Source organism: Myotis davidii, unplaced genomic scaffold (assembly GCF_000327345.1).
Source record: "Myotis davidii unplaced genomic scaffold, ASM32734v1 scaffold570, whole genome shotgun sequence".
NCBI lineage: Eukaryota > Metazoa > Chordata > Mammalia > Chiroptera > Vespertilionidae > Myotis > Myotis davidii.
Window position 1 is genome coordinate 577,881 of NW_006283631.1, and position 23,161 is coordinate 601,041.

A 23,161-nucleotide genomic window follows, 5' to 3' on the forward strand; every position below is an offset into this window, starting at 1 on the left:
GACGGAACTGTCACAGATACATGAAAGTCATTTTTAACACTATGTAAAGCAGTCCTTTTTTATTATTTATTAATTTAATTGTTGAGAGTATTACAACTGTCCCCAATTTTCTCCTTTTGCCCCCCTCTTCCCACCTGGCCCCCACCCCACCCCAGGCATTCACTGCACTATCGTCTGGTCCTTGGGCTATGCATAGATGCACATAAATTATTTGGTTAATATCTTCCCACCCACCCCCTTCCTTTTGAGATCTGTCAGTCCATTCCATGCTTCCATGTCTCTGGATCTATTTTGTTCATTAGATTCCACATATAAGTGAGACGACGTGATATTTATCTTTCTCTGACTGGCTTACTTTGCTTAGTTAGCATAATAATCTTCAGGTCCCCCATCTAGTCTCAGAGGCTAATAGATTCTTCTTTTTTACAGCTGCATAGTATCCCATTGGGTAAATGTACCATGACTTTTTTTATCCACTCATCTATTGACAGGCACTTGAGCTATTTCCCCATCTTAGCTACTATAAATAAATAATGCTGCTATGAACATAGAGATGCACATATTCTTTCTTATTTTTGGAGGAGAATGAGGGGAAAAGGGGGGAAAGTTCAGTTAGGGGCACACTTCCTTGTGAACTTTGAAAAATGAAAAGAGGAAAGAATGGTTTCAGGGGGGATACCAGAATATTTGGGATAGAAAATACTTTTAAAAAAGTATATCCAATTTTATAACTATACATAATTTTACACACACACACACACACACACATTTTGTTTTGGAATGAAAGTCACAAATCCCAGAAATCTTTTTTGGCTAAAGGGAGCAGTATGTCCCCTTATGGGAGTGAATCTAAAACCACAGGGACTGATGGTTATCAAAAGGGGACATGAAGTAAAAAAAGATTAAGAAACTCCAAGTAGGAAGGACCTTCAGGACCAAATAGTCAAAACAATTCTGTGGTTTAACAAGAAATAGAGGCAGTTAAAATTTGAATAGTATATTGACAAAAAGCAGAGGCATCGAAGAAATAGATTAACAAAGGCTTAATTTGTCAAATATGGTACCTGGACTGGGTGTATACAAAGAGAGAGAACTTTTTTTGATTATTTAGTCTTGAAACAAGAAAGTGGCAACCATACACAGATCAGCATAAAACTAGGTGACGTGGGACATACTGGAGTGATAGGACAACTAATAGTAGGTCCCCAGAGCCATGGTAGGACAACTGAGGCCTCCCACTCTGCCACAGGGACCCTGCAAAGAAGGATTATCAACAGTCCCAGAGTGAGGAAACCCTGGAAGTAGGTTTAAGAAATGACCATCTTTATCCAGTTCTGTATAAAAGTATGCCTAGTAGTGTGGATTGGGTATGCCTAGTGAAGTGTGTACAGAGTATGAGTTCAATCAATCTTATTTTTTTAATTTAAATTCTTTATTGTTGAAAATATTTCATATATTACCTTTTACCCCCATTGACCTCTTCTCGGCTGCTCCCCTCCCCCCACCCAGCACATGTCCCCACCTCCCTGCTGGTTATGCTTATCTGCATGCATACAAGTCCTTTAGTTGATCTCTTACCACTACCACTACTACCACTACCACTACCACCACCACCACCACCACCACCACCACCACCCAACCCTCTCCTGCCTTAGGGTTCAATCAATCTTAACAAAACCTTTATGTGTCATAAAATCCAGAGTTAAAGAATCCCTCCTATTGTTCTTTTTTAAAGATGTGGACTGAGTAGATACTACCTATTTCGATCAAAATTTGATTGCCAGAGGGGAAAAATTCATATAAAGAGCAGCCTTTACAGAATATTACCTTAACAATGTTTAACAGGTAGTCCTGTGGTGCTATCTAAGACAGTGGCTCAACAAGAAGCTGATGCATCATAAACTGTTTTAGAGCCTTAAAATCCCTACATTTCCTGAGTTTTCATGGGAATGTCTCTGCCATGAAATCCTCCATTGACCTCCGTGGAAATGGCTATCCTTTCCTCTGTGAAATAACCTAAAGGCTTTGTGTCCAGTCTATAGACTATATTTATTAATTTCCTATATCTTTTCTTCATAAGTTCCTGTCTGTGGGCCCATTAATCATTTTCATTATTCTCCAGTCTATCCCCACATACTCCCCCTGCTCTCTACAGTTGTGGAGCTCAAAATCAGACTCATTAGTAAGTGGTTGGTAAATGCCAGGTCTAATGACATGACATTCCTGTAAATCCTAAACATGTGAGAATAAACATTCATTAAAAAATGATATGATGCCAGGCCCTCATCCGTGGCTCAGTTGTTTGAAGCATTATCCTGCATACAAAAAAGGTTGTAGCCCTAACCGATTTGGCTTGGTGGATAGAGCGTCGGCCTGTGGACTGAAGGGTCCCAGGTTGGATTCTGGCCAAGAGCATATGCCTTGGTTGTGGGCACATCCCCAGTGGAAGGTGTGCAGGAGGCAGCTGCGATGTTCCTCTCTCATTGATGTTTCTAACTCTCTATCCCTCTCCCTTCTGCTCTGTGAAAACTCAATAAAATATATATTTTTTTAAAAAAAGGTTGTGGGTTCAATCCCCGGTTGGGGTGCATACGGAAGGCAACTGGACAATGTTTATCTCTCATCTCTCTTTCTCTCTCCCTTCCTTTCTCTCACAAATCAATAAAAAAAGATAGCCTTGGGTGATTAAAAAAAAGCCATAGGAAGAATAAAAGAGGCGCAACACAAATAAGTGTCTACTGTATGGTTCCATTTATCTAATATTCTAGAAAATGCAGAGTAATTTATAATAATGAAAAGCAAGTCAGTGGTTGCCTGGAGCTGGGGTGGGAAGGACAGCAGACCACAAAGGGTCACCAGGAAACGTTAAGCTGGTGAAAAATATCTGTGTCTTTATTGTGGTGGTAATTTTATAGTACACCATTGTCAAAACAAACTAAATTGCACAATTTGAATGGATACAGCTTATTATATATAAATTATATCTGCATGAAGTTAACATGAATAATAAATGCCACAGGAAAATATTTAGAACCACACACAAAATATAAATGAAACCAATCAAGAAATGTTTCTAGCTAAAGTTCAAGTTCAGTTACATTCAACTATCTAAAATATAGATATGTGATTTTTACCAGCACAAATTAAATTAAAACTAGCATCTTAAAAAAGGTTGTAAAAATAGGATGTCATCTAAGAGAAAATAAAAGTCTGGCTTTTTTATAAACCTAACACTAAGGGGAATAAAACAATGAAATGAAGACAAGTTAGAGATACCCGTCTCTACAGAAGTGAAATGGGCTATTGCATGAGGAGTTGTCAGTAATATTATTGTTACTGATGGTTCAACCGGAAAGTTTTATGGAATCAGATGTTGAAACTCTTCTCAAAACTGTTAATGGAACCAGCATAAAGAATACTTGCCGAATATTTTCCTTGTACTTTCATAAAATCCTGCATCCCACATCAACATTTTAGAGTCTACATTATAATTAATTATGCCTACAGAATGTTGGCACATGGAAGAGGTCATAGAGAAGGCTTTATCGTTCACATAAAACACCATCCCAGGATTACAACATATATCTCACCCATAACAATTTACCACATGCCTAAGAAAATAATCAAATCACTGGATTAAAACTAAATTATTTCCTTCTTTAACTAGTACAGCCTATTTCACAAAACCCAAAGTCTAATTATAGCTATATTTCTTAACCCTCTTCAAATCCATTATTCAATTCATCATCTACCAAATAGCTATAAGTCTAGTATCTTTCACTTGAAGTTTCTCTGTCCCTTAAAAAAAAATGCTTAGAGCAGGTTAGAAACAAGGTAGGGGAGTGCAATCCAGAAGAACAGGGGGTCCCCAAGAGTCCACCACTGCACCCAGTGTCACATTACAGTGTAACTGACAATAGTGTTTTATTGTCCAGTTTATTTGTAAACACACGGTTCCTTGGGGATGATCAACCCTTCTCAGGCTTGGGCTCTCTTTGGAGTTGATACCCTTATGCCCCAGCTTTCCTCCCCATAGTTCAGCGACACAGTCTGAAGGCTTTCATCCTTAGTCAAGTTTTCTGTCCAAAGCTGCCTCCTTTATTCACTGCAAAACACTCGTTTGGAGTGTGAAGGCATCAAGCTAGAATCTGCCTCAAGCTAATTTTACTCAAGACAATTTTATTTCTGGAGCCCTCTTGTCCTTTACATCTGAGCCTTGTCCAGAGCAACTCTAGTCCAGCCTAAACAGGTTTTCCTAGTTTCATATCCTGGGAATGAGTGATTAGGGTGCTGATTCCTTCCTTTCCAGAGGGCCCAATGATTCTGATGCAGAATGACCCATGTCCTTTCCAAAATGTTCTCACATACCAGGAATTTAAAGGGAAACATTGCCTTGAAACAGGCAAAAATAATCTTACTAAAACCTAAACCCAAAAAACTGGGTCCTCAGCATAATAAATGCAGCTAGTGCTCTATTCTTATCCCCTTGGCAGTCACCATTTCCAGGCACACCTGCCTTCCTTCCAAATGCACGCATTTGCCTGATGGCTTTCTCTGGATGTTGGTGTGTACTCTGCCCAGGCTTAGGACAGAAGTGCTGGGAGTCACCACACTCTCAGAACAGCCAACAAATGCTAGGTGTGTAACCATGCAGAAACTCCACTTCTTTAACATGACCCTTTTTCCTTCCTGCCCATCCACTCCCTTCTTTAATCATTAAGTCTTAGGCCATCAGATTCTGGTCAGTATCAAACAGTCGTAAGAACAAAGCTTTAGGTCTGTTAACCACAGAAACAAATTCAGTCCAGCTAAAGATAACATCTTGATTTCAGTTGTGTTTCTGCCCCAGGCCCATGAAAACAGAATAGCCCTAGGGACCACACCCTCATGAAACCAGAGAGAACAATCCCATGGCTGACATCAGGACCTGATACAATAATCAACTACTCCCTACCCTGGCCCCAGCCAATCAGTAGGGCCCATGACCCCAACTCATTTTGCCACCATGATTAATAGTTTCTCCCCTATATAACTCATCCCCTGGAAGCCATCAGAGAGAGGTCTTTGAGGACTTGCCCACCTGTGTCTTGGTGTCACTTCCTCAACTAATAAACTCTCACTTTCTTGGCTGCTAACTCCTGTTTGCATTTGACCGGGCTTTGGTGCACACAAGTAGATGAACTCCTTTAGTCCAGTAACAGGTGGGGCTTATGGGATGCATAACACAGATCCCTTGTCCCACAAGTGGAGTACCAGAAGGAATGTTCTACAACATTCCCAGCATTCCCCCAAAGAATTGAGCTACCTTTACCTACAATGATAATTCGCTTGAGAAGTCACTTTCATTGTCTTCCCTCATTTGTTCCCTTCCACACTTCCCTACCAATGTTTCCAGCAATTCATCTCCCAATAAATCCTTCTTTCAGTGTCTGCTTCTGGGAGAACACAAACTGAGACACTCACTAGTTCAGCATGACCAAGAGGGTCAAGTCTGGAGAGCACTCAGAAAAGGTGTCAAACAATCTCATAATATACAGGTCATTCAGGGAAATAAGAGCATAAAAACCAAAGCAGGGAAATCTTAAGGAAAGAAAGCCAGGCAGATGGTCAACAAGCTCTGGTCATAATTGGAGGTGTTAAGAGAATGGCAGCAACAGAGCTGGCATTGGGAAAGAATCTATAATAATAAAAGCATAATATGCTAATTAGACCAGGTGTCCAGGGCTTTGAGGGAAACCCAGGTTCTGGGTGCCTGCCAGCAGCCAGAGGGAAGCTGGTGCTGGCAGCTGCGGGGAAAGAAGGCCTACTCTTGCACGAATTTCGTGCATCGGGCCTCTAGTTTGTTCATAAATGATAAGGGCTCTTAGTACTATCCCCAGCTACCAGGCAAAATAAAGCCCTCTGGAAGGTGCACAGATTCCTTAATCCTGAATTTGTGCTTTTCAGAGCACCAGTAATGAGACACATTCACAAGCAGGAGAAAGTGCTGCAGCCACGTATATCTGAATTGCTTCTCTATATTATGAGAGTGTTCTCTCGTTCTGCCCCCAGAGACCTTTGAAAATAAATTTTTCCTGTAAGATCATACACTTAAATAGAGTCTTTGTCCAAAGCATAGTCTAGGGTATTCAACAAAATTAAGCCAGACATATATGTGGCTTGAATGTTTATGTGGACACCTCTGTATAAAAACAAATAAACCTCAAATACCAGCAACTGTACTGCTTTGTCATGTACAGACCATTACATACAGTAATTTAATCCTTACAGCCATCTTATAAGGTAGATAAGGAATATTGTCTCTTCTATTCTTGACTATATATATATTGTGGGGCGGGGGGGACGGGTGTGGTAGTGTTGAGTTACAATGTGCAAACTGGGTCACTCGGAATCGCAGGAATCAAAGCAGGAGTCTGCAGTAAAGCCTAGCCTAAATTAGAAATGCTAATATTACTTCAATTGATATTGACCTTCAGCGATGCCAAATTCTAAACTCTGAAATATACCTCCAGTTCAGAATAATATAAAGGTAACCATGTCTGGGGAATTTTAAAATAGAGCAAGTTTCTCCTTTTACTCCCTTTGCTTTCACTTGAAAATAGAACTTATTTTTTTCAAGCAACAACAACAAAAAAAACTCACACATTTTTCTTGAGTTTATTTTTCTATTTTCAATCACTAGACATGTTTGATGTGAATGTCACCAGCTGGAGACCATGCAAGGATAACTATAAAAATCTGGTCATGACAATTTCATAGGTGCAAAAGAATTTGAGACATCTGAAAACTGAGAAAAGGTCAAATGATATCTGCTTAACGATATTTAAACAATTGCTTTAAGGGCAATAAAAAGTACCCTGTCTGTGATGCAATTATTTAGGTAAAATTAAGGTACAAATACTTAATAATACCTGCGGGTTTCTTTTATTATTATTATTTATCTTTATTGCTGAAAGTATTATAGATATCCCCTTTGCCTGTGAGTTTCTTAATGAGAGTTAAAGAAAATGATTCCTAAATGTTTAGCATTGGTTCTGAGACAGAATGTGTTTATTAGTATTTAGTAAAACATGGTTTTAATATGAAATGGTTAATATACATAAATATAATCATAAAGTTGAAAAAGTGGATTTCTATAGGATTCAACAAAAAAACAATTTTATTATTTTCACTCACTCTACTTTTATTTTTTTTCTTTTTATTTTTTCCCCTCACTCTACTTTTAAACTCAGCATTTAACTCATACTTCACTATGCTTTATAATAAGACTAAAAGCCCAGTGTGCGAAATCACGCAGCCCCGCCCACCTGACTGCAGCACCACAATTACAGCCCCGCCCACCCACGCCAATCTTTGGTCCTTATGGCATTAGGGCCACAGGCCTTTTATAATATAGATCTTGGCCTTACCTGCAATTTCTCCAATCAATCCCAGGTAATCTTTAAGTCCTCTGGTCACACGCAGTTACAAAATTCTCTTGTATCAGTACTAAAGAATATATTAATCATGTAATAGTCAAAATTCCAATCTTCACTTACAGTGAATGTCTTCCTCTCCTGTGGTTTGGGTCAGCTGGACATTAGGACAAACTGCTCTAACTTGAGTTTACCTTTCTCCCCTACTCAAAGATTTCTTAGAAATGCCAACCTTCTGTTCAGAGGCGGTCAAGTTAACATGGAGACATTAGGGTGGGCCCTGACCCAATATGTCCAGTGCCTTTGTGAGAAGGGGGAAATTTGGACCTAGACACACACAAACACACACACACACACTTGGAGAACATCATGAAAAGATGAAAGCAGAGACAGAAGGATGCTCTGCAAATTATGGAAAGCCAATGACAGTAAAGCACTAGAAGCTAGGAATAGTGCCTGGAATATATTCTCCTTCACAGCCTCAGAAGGAACCAAGCCTGCTGACACCTTCATCTCAGACTTCCAGCCTCCAGAGCTGTGAGACCATAAAGTTCTCTTGTTTTGAGCCATTCAATTTGCAGTATATTGTAAGCGCAGCCTAAGCAATATATGTGATATATATGTCATACATACATATATATTATATATAGATTCTGTATATAAAATACTTTCAACCCTTTTAAAATATTTTTAAATAGCCTAGGAATGTTTTCTTATTTTTTTAAAATATATTTTTATTGATTTCAGAGAGGAAGGGAGAGGGAGAAAGAGACAGAAACATTAATGATGAGAATCATTGACTGACTGCCTCCTGCATGCTCCCTACTGGGGATCAAGCCCACAACGGGAACATGTGTCCTGATGGTAATCCAACAGTGAACTCCTAGTTCATAAGTCAATGCTCAACCACTGATCCATACCGGCTGGCCTGTCTTCTTATTTCAAAATTTTCAAAGTATTGTCTTAGTCAACACTTTTAAATAATTTTAAAGAAAGAGAATCAAATTCTGGAGGAAATTTGTCAATTTATGTTATCCCTTTTTATTTCAAAGTTTTTAATTCACCTTTAAAATAAAAAACGATGACTTAAAATGGGAGTGGCAGATATTAAAGTTTGATGACATAGAAGGTTCTCTTCCATATAGACAATGTGATACCACAAAAAGCTTATAAAGCTGTATTTAAGGAATAATTCTTAGAATTCATGGGTTAGAAATGAACTAAAATTTACTCTGGAAAGCCAGGGTTACTTGCCTCATATTGGAAGGAATAGAATCACTATTTAAAGAAATAAAATAATGGAATTACTAATTTTAAAAGTGACCGAGTTGAAATAATTTCTTATCCTTTTATTCAAGCATTTCCTGCTAATGTAGTGAACCACTTCTAAACCCAAGTGTGGAAAACAACCAGATGAGGAATAATAGGGTTCTGGAGAATCCAGATGTCTCTCTCTTCTTCCCAAACCCTAGTTTCAGATTAGTCATTCTAGAAGACCACTTACTGAGGAATAGTTGTACTTATCTTCTCTGAGTAACATCAGCCATTAATTTCTCCTAACTTGGCACATGTTATTTTCCCAAGAAAGACACACAAAGATTTCTTACTCATTTAAATACCATTCTAATTGTTTTGAACTTTCTTAGCCAAATGGAGAAATCATTTTTCTAGTCTTAAAATAAAAGAGTAGCTTCCCTCACCTCCAGGAGAAAATTAATTCAGACCATAAAAGGGTTGCACTCCAGTTCAAGGGAACATGTGAGTTAATTAGTGTGAGAAGAAAAATCCTTTTTCTTATTCACATACCTTTTGTCTTGGTTCTTCCAAATAATGACTACTTTTGTTCAATGCTTAAAAGGAATGGGGAATATTTCTCAGGCATACTTGGCACAGAGAAGGATAGCATTACATCGCAGAGGAATTTCTATATGTTTGATTTAATAACTTTCTCAAGACATTAAGTCGTATTTTGAATTCTCATCCAATCAAAACTCAGGTTACAATTAAAAAACCTGTTCCAATAAACCAACAGTGGAACAAACTAGAAGTCCTTCAGGCTTTTCTGGCAAGACCAGCCCAGCCTCATTAAAGCAATCAAGTCCTAAAGTTTCGTGTTTTTGTTTTGTTTTTAATATTTGCGGTCCCCCGGAAACAAAGAAATTAAGATTGAAGAAAAGGCGTAAAGAATAACAAATTCAAACAAGAAAATTATCTGAAAGGCCTCAGCAAATTCCCAGGATAGCATCTAATTTCCAAATAATGCCTCAAGTACACAGGGCCCCCAGGAGGCGTTGGTGTCTGATAGCTATCGGCAAAGCTCAAATGTTGTAAAGCTAAGTCATTTCCATGCTCAGTCAATTCAGCGGATCTACAATTCTATAGAAAAATCTCATGTTTCTATAATAAAAGGTAAGAAGCTGTTGGCTCTTTATAGCCAGTTATTCATAACTGGTCCTACATAAGCCAGCAGAGTAGAATGGTAGCTCCCAATATGGCCTGGGATCACCTGGGGAGCTTTGTAAAACGCTCACTGCTCAGATCCCACCCCCTCGCCAGCAAATTAGAACCAGTGAATGTGGGAGTCAGGCATCAGGAACTTTGAAGATCTCCAGGTGATTCCAATGTGCAGCAAACTTTGGGAACAAAGTAGAATCTAAAGGAAATTAATGGTGGAAGCACAGGCAAGGGCTAAGGGGGGAAAAGGACAAGATTAACGTATATAGAAACCATAGGCCCAAATATTTGGATATGTTTTCTTTTGAAAGGAGTGTGAACATGCATAAGGCTGTGATGCACTCAGGAATGTCCCAACACCCCAATGAGAGTTAAATGCCCTTTTATAATTCTACAGGAGTTGCCCATAAATACACAGTGCTTGGGCATACATTTAATAATGTATCAAAATGCTACAAGGGAGACAAAGAGATTGATTGGTAAATCAATAAATGAATGACCTAGAATAAATGACCTTGCACATGTTTAGTATTTAGTTCAAAAAGTAGCAGCAGCCACTGGGAACAACTGATGTTGTTTGCACCTGCTCTGCTCCCCCTGTGATGGAAATATCCTTTGAGACCTTGGACAAGAGCACAGCTACAATCAATAGGTTCATTTCCAAATATAACCAGAGGTGATGCTAGTTTGCAGAGAATACTGGGGGGAAAACAGGAAGAGAAATTGCACCAGAGGAACATTTCCCTCTTTGGGAACTATCTTGGAAGCCATCTCCCCTCTGTAGAAGGAAAGGCAAGAAGCACTGTGAACACCAAGGCCAAGTAGGCTAATCCACCATCTTACTTCAGAGTGAAGCCAAAAAATTAATTGGGCAAATAATAAAGTCATGGAGAAGGAATAGAGCTGAAACAAAACTCACATGAAAATATCTCATTATAGCTCAGTGGTTAAGCATCGACCTATGAACCAGGAGGTCACTGTTCGATTCCTGTCAGGGCACATGCCCAGGTTGCAGCCTCCATCTCCAGTGCGGGGCATGCCGGGGGCAGCCGATCAATGAGTCTCTCTCATCACTGATGTCTCTATCTCTCCCTCTCCCTTCTTCTCTGAAATCAATAAAAATATATATATTTTTAAAAATAACTCATGTAGTAGTTTATCAATCTAGTTTTGCAAATTAGTTCACAGAGTCATCAGAATTAGTAATCTGCCTAACGAAAGCTGGCCGGCAGTGAGATAAACAAGCTGGACTCTGCCCCTCTGTAAGCATACCCTGAAACACTTGCTTTCCTTCCCAGCCTCCAGCCATACAGACAACACCCATGAGCCTGTGTCATGTCCAAAGGCCCCTCTCCTTTGGTTACTTCTTGGATCATAGGAACAACACTTGCTCACCCAAGAAAATATTTGACTGCTCCTAGACCCTTTGGGGTCTCATGGGACCCATGGAATTTCCTCCAGACTTTCTGCCTACACCCAACACAATGCTCTATGGCAGAGCTTTCTACCTCTCAAGCCCCAAAGAGGAAGCGGGGAATAGGTCCCCTCTACTCTTTAAATGTATTCTTTCATTCAGTCACATTTCTGTTGACAGCTTCCCCTTCTATTTGCATCTCTAGGTGATCTCACATGTCATAGGCCAAAGCATGGTAAGGGTTCACTCTGCTTCAGTTGCTCATCTGACAACCAGTCATTACGGTAATACAGAAAAGCAGAGTAGGTGAGCACTGATGATGGGGTTGGTGGGAGTCGTCCCAAATTCTCAAACACATCTGAGTTCACATCGTTTACAGACTCCAAACCCCTTGCATTTTGGTTCCTTTTTTACCCTAATACCTCCCTTGGGGTTAGCAGTTTCATCCCTTAGGAGATGCCATAATGCTACTGCTATATAATGCAAATCAGTTTGTACATCCCACTCTTGTTTTACCATTTTTATATGATGGAGAGTGATTTAGTGTCCTAAGCAACCATGAATGGCTCCTATGCAATTCTTTGATGATGCTAGTTTATTTTTTTCCATGTTATGGTTTATATAATACTAGAGGCCCAGTGCATAGATTTGTGCACCAGTGGGGTCCCTCAGCCTGGCCCAGCCCGATCCCTGCAGTCAATCCAACATCTCCTGAGGGATGTAGTAGGGCACCAGCGAGGAGCCTGAGTCCAGGCCACTCCCGCTCAGCCTGGCCCCACTGCACTTGCTGCCACTGCTGCTTGGCAGTGCGGCTGCAAAGGCGGGAGAGGCTCACATGCTACACCAGCCTTGAGCCCGGTGTCTGGCTCCCTTGGGAGCGCACTGACCACCAGGGGGGGCAGCTCCTGTGTTGAGCGACTGCCACCTGGTGGTCAGTGCATGTCATAGCGACTGGTCAAACGGTCAACCGGTCGAGCGATTGACCGGTTGCCTAGGGTTTTATATATCTAGATACTTCTGTGACCCAAAGCTTGGCAAATATTAGCTATTTACTTTTTGGTGTGTCTTATTTTAACCAACTGGTATTAAATTGACCTAATTTTTTATGTCCTTGTACTTCTTAATCTGTTTTTCAGGGGGGGTCTGTTTTAATTCTATGGTAAAATACACTGGTTTCTAAAATTTGATATGATTTTTATCATACTGACATTTTTTTTAAATTGCCTTCATTTTTTTAATCTCACAAGATATTAAGCAAATATATATATTGAGCACATTATATTTGCCAAGGGAGGTATCTGTCTAGAGATGTAAGTTTAGAAATCACCAACATACAAATAATGATTCCTTTCATGGAACTAGAAGGTGTCACCTAAGAAAATAGTGTTGAAAGAGAAAAAGAAGGTTTCAAAGTCTGATCTCCAAGCCATTGGAATGATCATAGATCAGAAAAAATGAGCAGACTCAACCAAAGAACATTGATATAGAAGGATAACCAAAAGATAATAGTATCTTAGAGGTCAAATGAAAGAAAAAACTTCAAGGAAGCTGGAGTAATCAACTATGTAAAATGCTGCTGATAAATTAAGTAAAAGGAGAACTGAGAGTTGGCCATTAGATTTGGTAATATGGTGTCACAGGCCACTTTGTTAAGCATAATTTATATTAAAGAAGAGAAACCATGATTTTTGTGTGCTCTGAGCATACAGAAAGAGTGAAATAGCTCTACCAGGTTTGATCAGTGGATAAAATGTCAGCCTGTGGACCGAAGGGTCCCCAGTTCAATTCCAGTCAAGGGCAAGTACCTTGGTTGCAGGCTCCTCCCCAATCTGGGTGCATGCAGGAGGGGACCAATCGATGTGTTTCTCTTGCATCGATATTTCTCTCTGTCTTTCCCTCTCTCTTCCACTCTCTCCAAAAATTCAATGGAAAAATATCCATGGGTAAGGATTTAAAAAAAAAAAGTGAAATAGTTTATCCCTATTCTCAAGTTCTCACTTCCAATTTGTGATACACTTGATATTGAATGAAAGATACAATGCCCAAATCAAATAAATAGTCTGTTTACTAACTCAGAATGAGTTGCTATGGTCGTTTGTATCACAGTTCTATCTGAATAGGTTCATCTTATCCAAATGAACAAAGACCACGTCTCAGATTTTGCTCTCCTCTGTTCCCAACTCCTGGCGTTGTTCTTGACACACAACATAAACTTTGTACTAAAGAGAAAACTCTATGTTCAAGTAAAATGCAATGTGGCTAGCTCTGTGCAGACAGCCCTTTGGTCAACTTAAAATCCTGTAAATCCCAATGTGGTAAGGCCATAGCACCAGAAGACAGCTGCTCTGCCTTTGTCATCATCTCTAGACCATAAAGTTGAATACCAAAAAAGTGCTTAAGTTATGGCAGGCCATCTGCCCTTGGTGACAAAAGGAAATTGATCTAAATAGGCTTACTTCAGAATGTGATAAATAATGTACTTCTCTATCAATACACTGGTAAATTATTCCTCTGAGTCAGTCACATTTTGTGATGCTCACTGTACAATGGGACACACTCTGTTTCAGTCAGAGACCAAGAACTCCAGCTCTGCCTTTACCACTAAACTATTGAATGACATTGGGCAGCTCATTGAATTGTCCTCTGACTTCATTTCTTTGTGCATAAATAGATCTGTAATAATAGTTTCCCTTCCTTCTTTATAGAATAATTGTGAGATGCAAAGATAAAAAATTAATGTGATTTTATAAAAAGCATATACTGCTATTCACATACAAAATGGCACTATAAGATTATGATTAGATGCAAAGACATTACATCTAGAGACAAAACAATATAAAAATATTACAGTCTATAAATTCTTTCTTGTATACCTATAAATCTTTCAAATTATAGCAATACAAAATGAAGGCAATTCTCTAACACCAGGTTTGTATGTCTATGGGTTAAATATATTTGTCTTAAGTTTTTTAAAAGCTTCAAATGGTAAGAATGTATAATGGGTTTAATACTGTAAACATGAGAACATTTCAAGAAAAACTCAAAATAAAGATGAAAATTTAAGATAATAAGATATATTAGAGATGAAAAATTTTGGTTCAATAAAAACTTATAGTTGGGTAATGAAGAAAAACTGGTACTATTATTTCAACTAATATAACACTGATATTAGATTTTAATTTATGGATCAGTTCTATATTATATGCTTTTTTAATTTTATTACACAAAGCCTTGAGGTGCTTACATGAGAAGGTATTGCATAAATTATGCTGTGTAACTTTACAGCATAGCCATTAATCACAAACATTAATTTTTTGTCCTCTTGGCATTGAACAAAGAAATCTTAGAAACATAAAGAAAACAGGTCAGGATAAGCTGCTCTATTTATTTCACTTTAAAGAGTTGCCTCAGAACAGAAATAAAATGTGTCAGATTTATTATTCCCAACATCACTGACTGTCCTAGGTTTGGGCAAGAGTTTTCTAAAACTTCCCTTCCCCCAAGAATCTTAGTTGTTGCATGAGATTTTCAGCATTCAACCTAGAATAATTTTTTAAAATATATTTTTATTGATTTCAGAGAGAAAGGGAGACGAAGCGAGATAGAAACATCAATGATGAGAATTATTAATCGGCTCCCTTATGCATTGCCCCCTACTGGGGATCGAGCCTTCAACCTAGGCATGTACTTTGACTCGGAATCAATCCGAGGTCAGGTTGATGCTTAACCACTGAGAAATACCAGCTGGGCAACTTAGAATAATTTTTAAAAAATTGTTTCTAACTAAAAGGATCCTCACTCACTTCTTTGCTCTCATGATGTTTTGGGACACAGACTATTGTAATTCACATAAAAAGAACAGACACACAATGTTAATTTCTCACAGGCCAGAGTTTTAATTGAATATATAAGGATATACAAGTTCATAACATGCTGTTTATGCCTTATCTATATATGAATCAGAGTGCTATTCTTTTTTAAAATATATATTTTTATTGATTTCAGAGAGGAAGGGAGAGAGATAGAAACATCAATTATAAGAGGGAATCATGGATCGGCTGCCTCCTGCACACTTCCTACTGGGGATTGAGCTTCTGCAATTCAGGCATGTGCCCTGACCAGGAATCGAACCACAATCTCCTGGTCAACCCCTGAGCCACACCAGCTGGGCTACAGTGCCACTCTAATTCCTCCCTGGTAAGGAAAGGAATTGCATTTATGATACCTCGAGTGTTTCAAAAAGATTACCTTTCATGTTACTTTTTTGATAACACCTGGAGTGGGTATTCCACATTGTAAATCCTCATTTAAGAATACTTGTAGCAGAAAATAACAATTGTTGGCAATAATGTGGAGAAATAGGGACCTTTGTGCACTGTTGGTGGGAATGTAAAATGGTGCTACTGCTATGGAAAATAGAATGGTGGTGCCTCAAAAAATTAGAGGGTTTATACCCCCCCAAAATTAGAAATAGGTTCTTGAAGAAACATTTATGCATCCATGTTCAAACAACATTATTCAAAATACTCTAAAGGTGGAAGCAATCCAAATGTCCATCAACAGAATGTGGTATATACATACAATCAAATATTATTCAGACTTAAAAAGGAAGAAACACCTGTCACATGCTACAACATGGATGAACCTTGAAGACTTTATAAGTTCAAATAAGCCAGTCATAAGAAAAGGAAATAATGTATGATTTAACTTATGTAAGGTAGAGTAGTCAAAGTCATAGAAACAGAAAGTAGAAGAGTGATTACCAGGGGCTTAGGAAAGGAAGAAATGGGAGTTATTGTTTAAATGAGCATAGTGTTTCCATTTTGTAAGATAAAAAAGTTCTGAAGATCCATTACACAATAATGTGAATATATTTAACATGACTGCTTTGTACACTTAAAAGTGATTAATTGAGTAAATATTATGTTATGTGTTTTTCTACAACAATAAAAAGAATATATGTAGCAGCTATCGCAACATCTATTTGTTTTGATACACATTGCTACTTCAATCCCAAACATTATCTTGTATAAATTTCCTAAATTTATTATAGGATCTGAGAATAAACAACAGATAAAACAATTTTTTAAATTACCCAAGAAAGGGATAGTCTTGATGATAATGAAGTAGAAACTAAGCTCTGGAAGAGAGAAAAACTATTTGGTGGTAGATAATAACAAATTTATTATAATAGTCAATGCCTTAGGCTTTACAAGAATAAAACTATATTTTAGTAGCAGTGCTACTATATTTTAGTAGCAGCATGTGGTTTTTATATAAAATTTTAATTATTTAGTGTGAAACCCAAGTATTGTTTTTAAAGGTTTGTGATGTTGTAGCTTAGATAATACTTTAATGAAACATTGTGTAATTTCTTGCTAGTTTATTAATTTGCATATATATGCATACAGATATGTAAGACACAACTTCTTGATTGTTATTTGCTATATTGCACATATATAAAATGATAAACATTTCAGAAAACAACTTTTAATTACTTTGTGCTGTCCTTTGATTCCTTTATTGCTTGTATGTTTAATAAATAAAACACTACCAAGAAAAGAACAACCCTCTTGCCCTAAGGAGCCAAGGATTAATTATTACCACATCAGCCATAACTGCAGAGTCTCCAGAGAGAATGAGAGAACTGTGACATAAAATTCCTTTTTTTGCATAGATGTTTTAAGGAAAAGAGAAGATGGAAAGTTAGTCTTTCCTTATGAAAGAAAGCACTGAAATGGGATGTTTATATTTTTTATGCAAGGAATTTTGCAGTAAAATAATAATTAATAGGTGATGTAAAGATGCAATAGGGTATCTATATATCTACACTAATAAAAGACAAAGATGCTAATTGACCATACCTTTGCTATGCCCTAAGCCACACCCACCAGCCAATCAGAGCAGAGCAACTATATGCAAATTAACCCAACCAAGATGGCGGCAGGCAGCCACAGTGCTGAAGCAAGCACGAAGCTTGGTTGCCTAGGCAATGAAGGAAGCCAAGCTTCCCGCCTGCCCTGAGCTGGCTGTAGCCTCTGCTCATGGCAACAAAGTTTCAATTATAGAAGACAAATAAATCCCAGATATCTGCTTCCAGCCAGCCTCCATTGGGAGCTTGGGTTGCTGAGGGTTGTGGCCAGCAGGCAAATAGGCATCAGCTCCTCACCCAGGCTGTCCAGGCACTCCAGAGGTGACCCGACTGCGAGAGGGCACAGGCCAGGCTGAGGGACCCTCCCGAGTGCACAAATTTTTGTGCACCAGGCCTCTAGTATATATAAAAGGCTAATATACAAAGTGTCCCCTCAGGAGTTCAACGGGGAGAACAGGAGTTCAATCACTCACTATGACGTGTGCTGACCACCAGGAGGCGGTGCGGAACATTGAGGGTGACCAGCAGCAGCGGCGGGACACTGAGGGAGCAAGGGAAGTAGGAGGCAGGGAGGCAGGGAACCTTATCGGCCCTGATCACCAAGCCTAGGGACCCTACCCATGCAAGAATTTCATGCACCAGGCCTCTAGTAAAATATAACAAAGTTTGAAGATTTAATAATTTTTTTAGAGAATAAGAGTGGTAAGGACAAAAGTTAAAGAAATCTAGTACATTTTTGTAAAATGTTAAATTTAGAACATATAAAGGGAAAACTGAACTAGGCAGTTACAAGGAAGGAAGGAAGGAAGGAAGGAAGGAAGGAAGGAAGGCCAAAAGCATGAGGACAAGTCCTTTCAAGTACAAAAGCATCATAATGTTTGCTCCTGTACTATAACTAAAGTAATCATATATAAAACAAAATATGTTAGAGGGTGTATGAAGATGTAGATTATTATGCTAAGTTTAGTCAGTCAGAGAAAGACAAATACCATATGATATCATTTATGGAACCTAATGAACAAAATAAACTGATGAATAAAATAGAAACAGGTATGAATACATGGAACAGACTAACAGCTCTCACAGGGGAGTGGGGCAGGGGGATGCTTGAAAGATGGTAAAGGGAGTAGCCAAAGAATATATATGCATGACTCATAGACACAGACAACAGTGTAGTGATGGACAGAGGGAAGGGGGAGTGGGGGCTGGGTGGTGGCAGGAAAAGAGGAGGGGGGGATGTGGAGACATCTACAATAGTGTCAACAATAAAAATAAAGTTAAAAAAAGAGAGAAGGAGAGATGAAAACATCAGTGTGTGGTCCCTAACTGAGTCCAGTGTAAGGCGTCTCTGGGACTGGGTAAGAGGGGCTGTTCTGGAGGGATGACTGACTGCTGATGGCCTTCCTTCCTGCCTGCTCCTCCACCAGCAACCCTAGGAAACATCTGAGCTTCTCTTCAGCAAGTGATCATGTTGGTACTTTTGGTGGCTTCATCTTCCAGCCTGAATTCCATTCCATCCTTGCTACTAGAGATCACAGAAGGGTTCCTCAGACAGTCAGGTTACTTGTAGATAAAGCTGCTACTTTTTTCTTTGATGCTAATCTTATTTCAAGCATCTGAGTGAGACTGCAGAATACGTACAGGTAGATAATGAGAGAAGATATGATTACCCACAGCAATCATAACGTTACCTGATTGGATACAAATGAAACTCATTTTTCTCAGTGTCTCTCACCTGCTGGGAGTTTATAGTGATTTTGTGACTCTAGGTACCATTTTCTCATTGTTTTCATGATGCTTCACTCCATGTGTTCAGATAAAAAATTAAGATAATTATGCTTACAATAGGTTGAAAACCTATAGGTTGAAAACACCATTCTCAATCATTTGATTGCTTTATAAGTATTTACTTTTACAATATTTTGGCACAACATATCATTGATCTGGTTCAGAAACATGATTTATCGTCTCAGATTACATCCTTCCTCAAACATCCTAAGTAAATATGGGTCTACACCTGCATCTCTTGTTAGCCATGCCTCATTCTTGCTACATCTAGGTAGTACTGTCATATTCTAAGACTTTATCACATCATACTGCTCTAGTAGGCTTCTATATTATCCCACATCTCGCCTTGATAATCTTAAAAGGATTGAGCCCTCTGGGAGATGTGGTTTACAGAAGCACAGAGCAAAATACCAAGGGTGGGCTTGGAGATGAGAATCAAGAGGTAAATTCGCAACATGCAACCACTTTCATTTGCAAAATTATCCCAATCAGGTTGATAAAGTATATGATTACTTATCAATAATAACACTAATATAAAAAAGAAAAAGAACTCTTCAATTTCATAAGGCATTTCACTAAGCAGACTACTTAGCTAAAATATAGTGAATGGTGAGTGAAGATTATCCATTATATTCAATATATATCTCACATATAAATTATATAATTATTGAGAGGTTCAACTCAACAGCACCTTTGAGCAATCAAAGATGACAACTTTACTCTAAAAGTTTTGTAACAATACCAATAAATTATTTTGAATTTGAGTTTACTGGCAACAGCTCTGGAAAAGGTTAAACTGAATAGTCATGATTATTTTTCCCATCAAAGAACATCCTAAATCACCCTAAGAGAGAAAAAAAATAATCACTAGGGGAACATAGGCATGGATTCTGTTATTTCTGTCCTCCTCACCTTCACTAAATAGCTCACTATGCTTTTTAAGGCATATTTTAAATTACTTGGATACCATATTATAAAATTAAGTTTTTTACCATATTATAAAATTAAGGCTCACGATGGAGCCTTATGTGAACCCTAGGACATTATGAATTGACTCTTTTCTCACTTAAAATAGACTGCATCTTTTGAAAGATTTTATTATCAATTCTTTATTTTAAAAAGTTAGTCACTTTCCTACTAGAATCACGCTGATTGAACAGAGAAAATTAGAGTGTTACCTGGGCATTTTTAAGTGACCTATCTGTAAGGTCTAATCACCTCAGACAAAGATGTTATGTTCCAACAAAGTTGTACTTAGAGGTGCCTCTGCAATGCTAGTCTTGGTAATTAGGACTCAATCTTCCAGCCATTATGCACACAACTACCAGCGACCCAGAAAACTCCTGCTGACATTGGAGGAACATAATGAATGTATAATAGGGCATTTCCAATTTATCCCCTTTTCAAAGTCAGTGTATCTCTTCTTCACACAGACTCTCTTCCACCTAAATGAAAACATCAAATGCTGAAATATATGTGGCAGGTCTGAAGAGAATAAAATTTTATACAGTAGACAATGACAGTGAATGATCAATGCCATTTAAATGGGTCCTGGATAAGACTTTATAGTGTAAGCAGCATTAATGGACGTCTGCTCCGTTCCAATTCCTACTCATCTTTAATTTTTTATAATCTCTAAAAGAAATCTGCCATAGCAAGCAAATGCTCTCACTGCCTCTCAAACAGGTCATAGTCATTTCTGCCCCTGAACATTTATTTATACCCAATGTGTCCTCCAACAGGAATATGTATCCACAATTTCTATACATTAACTCTGTGCATTCTACTCATGCGTAGTCTTTCCAAACCCATATCATAATTGACGTATCTTGCCAACCATTTCTTCAGTCACATCACAGACTGACTCTTCATCCCTATTTCTGGGACTATTGCCTACTGCCTGATACTGTTTCTTGGGTTCTGCTTACCAATGTGTCAACCTGTGTGCTTAAAAGGCACAACTGTGGCAGAGACTGGTTAGCTTTTCATCCAGTTCATTTCCTTTTCTTCCTTGGATTTTAGCTGTGCCACATTTTTTTCAGGTTTCATTGGAGTCAGGTTTAGCCATAGTGAACTGCAGACAATTTAATGGAATGGAAGTTATGAGTGCCATTTTGGGCCTAATGCGTCCCTCCCCCACCCCCTACTCCCACCCCCCAAAAAAAACTCCCTCTTGCAAATCTCTATGAACTCTACCTACATTCTTACATTCTCCAACTTGAGTCAGATGATCATATCAATTTTGAAAGGCAGGTATTAAAGAGAGCGGAGCCACAATATGGATTCACCTTGTGGAAAGAGGTGGTCCCTGCTTTGGAGTGTTACATGAATGTAATATAAATTTGTGTTGTGTTAATCCAGTGGGATTTTGCAATCATTGTGCCAACAACCGGCATTACCCAAATTAATACAGCAATTGGGATCAAATGTGGGGTTACCCAGTGGCCAGGCAGTAAATAGCAAAGGAATTGATATTGGAAGTTGAAAATATAGAGATCTATGTTATACAATGACAAAATAGCAGAATTGTCACCTAGACAATCTAGAGTGAGTAAAAATAATATGCTTATTGAGCCTGTATCTCAGGAAATGTGGTTGCAAAAATACTGTGTATTTCTTTTCCTTTCTAATTTTTGCAAGGAGTTATGGTTTGCATATTTGTGTTATCACAAAATTCATATGCTGCAGCTCTATTCCCCAATGTGATGGTATTAGGAAATAGGGTCTTAAGGACACGGTTAAGGTTAGCTGAGGTTATTAGGGTAGAGCCCTCATGATAGGATCAATATCCTCATAAAAAGAATAAAAGACCAGAACTCTCTTAACCATGTGAGGACATGGAATGAAGGCAGCCATCTGCAAGCAAGAAAGAGAGCTCTCACCAGAACCGGATCATGCTGCCACCCTGGTCTTAGACTTCCCAGCCTCCAGAACTTTGAAAAATGAATGTTTATTGTTTAAGCTAACCAGTCTATGATATTTTTGTTATTCAGCCTGATATAACCTATAAGAGAAGGGAAGAATTAGATGGTTTGAAGGGAAAAAAATGAAGAGAAATAGATAATCTAGAAATGTATGGCCTGGAAGGATTGAAACAGCTTTTATGCTTCAATAAAAGGTTGAAAATTATTTTGAAGGACAAAACTTCATTATGATTGCTCAGTGAAGCAAAGTGTTGAGCAAATCAGATTGATAACATTTCCTTCCCATGAAAGCCTACTGGGTTTCCGATGCCTTAAAGATAGTCCATTAAATTCAGAAATAGAACCAAGAAGTATCGAAGTCCTCTCTCAAACACCACCAGGAAAACAGAGAGATCAAGCTAAGATACGTTTATTAAACTTATTGCAATAAATAGAACACCACCTTCACTAAATCTCAACAGCTGGACATGAGAAAATGATAGGAAGGTTTAAAAGCCTACGTTGAGTGAGTTTAAGGCAGGTGTTATAAGACAGGGCTCGGGTTCAAAATGAGTAGATTATGACATACCAGCTTTGAATTTATGGGAACAGTGGAGCAATGACCTTGAAGCAGCTTTGTTAAGCAAGCTGTTGATCTTAATGAGCATATTAGTGCTTTTAGTCTTACATTTCAGGAGACAGTATTTTCTGGAGCAAGTAACTAATTTGTGATTAGTCTCATTACTATTTAAATAAGGGCAAGGATAAATGCCTAGTCTAATCATAGTTAACTCAGAGTAAAAGAATTATGTTTACAGGCAGAAAAAAAGTCTGGTTTCAGCATTTTTTAACATCAATACAAGAAATTATGTTGGTTTCGGTTATCAATTCCCACTTTGGGACATTCTCCAGCCTATTCTAGATTGATTATCATCTGGGGTCACAGTCATTTCTTGTTTCCTCTTTTGAATGATAATTTATTGTATCATTGACAGAAAATGGCTATATAAGATCATTTAAGACCCTTAAGATTAACACAGTTGAGCACCAAAATACAAGCAAATACTAACAAAAAGATTATGATCAAAGATTATTATTTATTTGTAACCTAAGAGTAAAGAATGTTCAAAATAAAGGAAAAAAAATAGATCCAGTTTCCAATATGAAGAGCCTATAGTAGATAATTTAGTTATTTCTTTTAGAAATAATAAAAATTCCAGAAAAGTCTGTGGTGTTAAAGGGTAATATGCTAATTAGATCAGGAGACCTTTCGGGAAACCTTCTGGATGTTCTTCCGGACAAAGCAATGGTGGCA